This window comes from Balaenoptera borealis (assembly GCF_965194805.1).
Source record: "Balaenoptera borealis genome assembly, chromosome: X".
Lineage (NCBI taxonomy): Eukaryota > Metazoa > Chordata > Mammalia > Artiodactyla > Balaenopteridae > Balaenoptera > Balaenoptera borealis.
Genome location: NC_138881.1, coordinates 41,006,958 through 41,012,064, shown reverse-complemented (window position 1 = coordinate 41,012,064; position 5,107 = coordinate 41,006,958). Strand labels below are relative to the sequence as shown.

Here is a 5,107-nt window from a genome sequence, read left to right as displayed (position 1 = left end):
CTGGTGATATTATTAAATAAGATAGCTTTCCGAGAGCCCTAGTCCCATCCAAAGAGTAATGGATAGCAATCTTGCTCTTTTTTAACCCTCTTAATACATAAGTGTATAATATGCCTAAGAAAAACAGAAATTCTCTTTCTTATATCCAACAATATTTGTAGAAAAATGAAGTCTAAAACAAAGCATAAAACTAAGAAGGCATGGCTGTCCTTCAGGAGGCCCCAAACTTGCCTTATGGGAAAGGCAGTGTTTTCCCACAAACATTTCCAATCGCTTCATCCCAATCTAACATTGCATAAAAGCAATTATCCCCAAATCTCTACAACCAACCAAGCTCTCTGAAAACACAGAAAAATTGCCCTGTCCTTGGCCCAGTGCCAAGTACAGTTTGACATATTAAAACGTGCTAAAACAGTCTCTTAGCATTTGCCATGAGTGATTTGAACCACGTAATTTAATGAGATCCACAAAACTAAATTTCACTTTAGGCATAAGAAATGAAATTCTTAAGTTTTTTGATATCCAGATTGAAGTAAACTCTAATTTCCAACTTGTTCTGCCTTATCTTGGTACTACTTTGGATAGAAGATATAGAATTTAGACCTAGTCCACTGCAGAAGCAGCATAAATTTAGAGTAATTTTTTCCAGTGTGTTTCACAGGACAGAGTTAAATATACAAGACTTCTTAGAAACTTTAATGTGATCATGTTCATTGCGAATCTCTAAAGTGACTATATAGTACAGCATGTCCTGAAATTTCTTTAACCATGGTCCCCTTTCCTGTAGAAAATCTAACATAATAACATTCTGAGGACCACACTTTAAGAAATATAGTGGAATGATCACAAGGGACTGGGGCTCCAAGTCTGCCAGTAGCTACCTGAGATTGCAAAGATAAGCCACTTGACTTTTTCACCACCCTCATTTCTTCCTTTTCATAGTCTGGTCTCCTTTACTTCTTCTGTTCTGATTTGGATTCCTTTTATTTCTTTTTCTTCTCTGATTGCTGTGGCTAAAACTTCCAAAACTATTTTGAATAATAGTGGTGAGAGTGCACAACCTTGTCTTGTTCCTGAGCTTAGTGGAAATGGTTTCAGTTTTTCACCATTGAGGACAATGTTGGCTGTGGGTTTGTCATATATGGCCTTTATTATGTTGAGGAAAGTTCCCTCTATGCCTACTTTCTGCAGGGCTTTTATCATAAATGGGTGTTGAATTTTGTCAAAAGCTTTCTCTGCATCTATTGAGATGATCATATGGTTTTTCTCCTTCAATTTGTTAATATGGTATATCACATTGATTGATTTGCGTATATTGAAGAATCCTTGCATTCCTGGAATAAACCCCACTTGATCATGGTGTATGATCCTTTTAATGTGCTGTTGGATTCTGTTTGCTAGTATTTTGGTGAGGATTTTTGCATCTATGTTCACCAGTGATATTGGCCTGTAGTTTTCTTTCTTTGTGACATCTTTGTCTGGTTTTGGTATCAGGGTGATGGTGGCCTCGTAGAATGAGTTGGGGAGTGTTCCTCCCACTGCAATATTTTGGAAGAGTTTGAGAAGGATAGATGGTAGCTCTTCTCTAAATGTTTGATAGAATTTGCCTGTGAAGCCATCTGGTTCTGGGCTTTTGTTTGTTGGAAGATTTTTAATCACAGTCTCAATTTCAGTGCTTGTGATTGGGCTGTTTATATTTTCTATTTCTTCCTGGTTCAGTCTCGGAAGGTTGTGCTTTTCTTAGAAATTGTCCATTTCTTCCAGTTTCTCCATTTTATTGGCATATAATTGCTTGTAGTAATCTCTCATGATCCTTTGTATTTCTGCAGTGTCAGTTGTTACTTCTCTTTTTTCATTTCTAATTCTGTTGATTTGACTCTTCTCCCTTTTTTTCTTGATGAGTCTGGCTAATGGTTTATAGATTTTGTTTATCTTCTCAAAGAACAAGCTTTTAGTTTTATTGATCTTTGTTATCGGTTCCTTCATTTCGTTTTCATTTATTTCTGATCTGATCTTTATGATTTCTTTCCTTCTGCTTACTTTGGGTTTTTTTTGTTTTTCTTTCTCTAATTGCTTTAGGTGTAAGGTTAGGTTGTTTATTTGAGATGTTTCTTGTTTCTTGAGGTAGGATTGTATTGCTATAAACTTCCCTCTTAGAAATGCTTTTGCTGCATCCCATAGGTTTTGGGTCATTGTGATTTCACTGGCATTTGTTTCTAGGTATTTTTTGATTTCCTCTTTGATTTCTTCAGTTATCTCTTGGTTATTTAGTAGTGTATTGTTTAGCTTCCATGTGTTTGTATTTTTTACTGATTTTTTCCTGTAATTGATATCTAGTCTCATAGCATTGTGGTTAGAAAAGGTACCTGATATGATTTCAATTTTCGTAAATTTACCAAGGCTTGATTTGTGACCCAAGATATGATCTCTCCTGGAGAAAGTTCCATGAGCACTTGAGAAGAAAGCGTATTTTGTTGTTTTTGGATGGAATGTCCTATAAATATCAACTAAGTCCATCTTGTTTAATGTATCATTTAAAGCTTGTGTTTCCTTATTTATTTTCATTTTGGATGATCTGTCCATTGGTGAAAGTGGGGTGTTAAAGTCCCCTACTATGATTGTGTTACTGTTGATTTCCCCTTTTATGGCTGTTAACATTTGACTTATGTATTGAGGTGCTCAATATGTATTGAGGTGCTTATGTATGTTGGGTGCATAAATATTTACAATTGTTATATCTTCTTGGATTGATCCCTTGATTGTTATGTAGTGTCCTTCTTTGTCTCTTGTACTAGTCTTTATTTTAAAGTCTATTTTGTCTGATATGAGAATTGCTACTCCAGCTTTCTTTTGATTTCTATTTGCATGGAATATCTTTTCCATCCCCTCACTTTCAGTCTGTATGTGTCCCTAGGTCTGAGGTGGGTCTCTTATAGTCCACATATATACGGGTCTTGTTTTTGTATCCATTCAGAGAATCTATGTCTTTTGGTTGGAGCATTTAATCCTGTTACATTTAAGGTAATTATCAATATGTATGTTCCTATTACCATTTTATTAATTGTTTTGGGTTTGTTATTGTAGGCCTTTTCCTTCTCTTGTGTTTCCTGCCTAGAGAAGTTCCTTTAGCATTTGTTGTAGAGCTGGTTTGGTGGTGCTGACTTCTCTTAGCTTTTGCTTGTCTGTAAACGTTTTATTTCTCTGTCAAATCTGAATGAGATCCTTGCTGGGTAGAGTAATCTTGATTGTAGGTTTTCCCCTTTGATCACTTTAAATATGTCCTGCCACTCCCTTCTGGCTTGCAGAGTTTCTGCTGAAAGATCAGCTGTTAACGTTATGGGGATTCCCTTGTATGTTATTTGTTGTTTTTCCCTTGCTGCTTTTAATATTTTTTCTTTGTATTTAATTTTTGATAGTTTGTTTAATATGTGTCTTGGTTTGTTTCTCCTTGGATTTATCCTGTATGGGACTCTCTGTGCTTCCTGGACTTGATTAACTATTTCCTTTCCCATGTTAGGGAAGTTTTCAACTATAATGTCTTCAAATATTTTCTCAGTCCCTTTCTTTTTCTCTTCTTCTTCTGGGACGCCTATAATTCGAATGTTGGTGCATTCAATGTTGTCCCAGAGGTCTCTGAGACTGTCCTCAATTCTTTTCATTCTTTTTTCTTTATTCTGCTCTGTGGTAATTGTTTCCACTATTTTATCTTCCAGGTCACTTATCCGTTCTTCTGCCTCAGTTATTCTACTATTGATTCCTTCTGGAGAATTTTTAATTTCATTTATTGTGTTGTTCGTCATTGTTTGTTTGCTCTTTAGTTCTTCTATGTCCTTGTTAAATGTTTCTTGTATTTTCTACATTCTATTTCCAAGATTTTGGATCATCTTTACCATCATTACTCTGAATTCTTTTTCACGTAGACTGCCTGTTTCCTCTTCATTTGTTTGGTCTGGTAGGTTTTTACCTTGCTACTTCATCTGCTGTGTGTTTCTCTGTCTTCTCACTTTGCTTAACTTACTGTGTTTGGGGTCTTCTTTTCACAGGCTGCAGGTTCGTAGTTCCCATTGTTTTTGGTGTCTACCCCCAGTGGCTATGGTTGGCTCAGTGGGTTGTGTAGGCTTCCTGGTGGAGGGGAATAGTGCCTGTGTTCTGGTAGAAGAGTCTGGACCTTGTCTTTCTGGTGGGTAGGACTGTGTCCGCTGGTGTGTTTTGGGGTGTCTATGACCTTATTATGACTTTAGGCAGCCTCTTTGCTAATGGATGTGGTTGTGTTCCTGTCTTGCTAGTTGTTTGGGATAGGGTGTCCAGCACTGTAGCTTGCTGGTAGTTGAGTGGAGCTGGGTCTTAGCATTGAGATGGAGATGTCTGGGAGAGCTTTCACCATTTGATATTACGTGGAGCTGGGAGGTCTCTTGTGGACCATTGTCCTGAACTTGGCTCTCCCACCTCAGAGGCACAGGTCTGACACCCGGCCAGAGTATGAAGACCCTGTCAGCCACACGGCCAGGTTCGTGGGGAGTTTCTTGCCTTTTGGGAAGTCTGAGGTCTTCTGCCAGCATTCAGTAGGTGTTCTGTAGGAGTTGTTCCACATGTAGATGTATTTCTGATGTATTTGTGGGGAGGAAGGTGATGTCCACGTCTTACTCCTCTGCCATCTTGAAGGTCTCTTGAGTTATATACTTTACATAGGTAAATTTTATGGTATGTGAATTATATCTCAGTAAAGCCAAAGGCTGCAGAGGTCCCACAGTAGGACATGGGGACTGGTCCAAACACACAGGAGAACCAAGCAGCTGGAGGTAACGGCAGCATTCGTGTGACCCAGATTTGCATCCCTAGAAACCAGAAGTTGGCGTCCAGGGTCATCACACAATCCACTAAACACTTGTATTTTGACTTTAGTTTTATTGGCACATTAGGTAAATACATGTTTAAGAACCATTAGGATATAGATTATGGCCTAGATTGAGATCTCTTTGCCTATTGGTATAAATACTTTGTTACAAGGTACCTGAAACAAAAAGTCAGATTGTGTTGATATAGTAGTTGTACTTGCCCACCTGATAAGAAAATAGAAAATTTGTGTCTTTTTGTTTCTTTAGGAAAA

The 5,107-nt window shown here is 37.7% G+C and overlaps 1 long non-coding RNA gene across 1 annotated transcript in view; it reads right to left on the bottom strand.

The window, feature by feature from the left end:
* The window catches only part of LOC309621214, a 632,915-nt gene that overhangs the window by 23,106 nt on the left and 604,702 nt on the right, over positions 1–5,107 (bottom strand). The gene's annotated exons all lie outside the window — the stretch shown is intronic.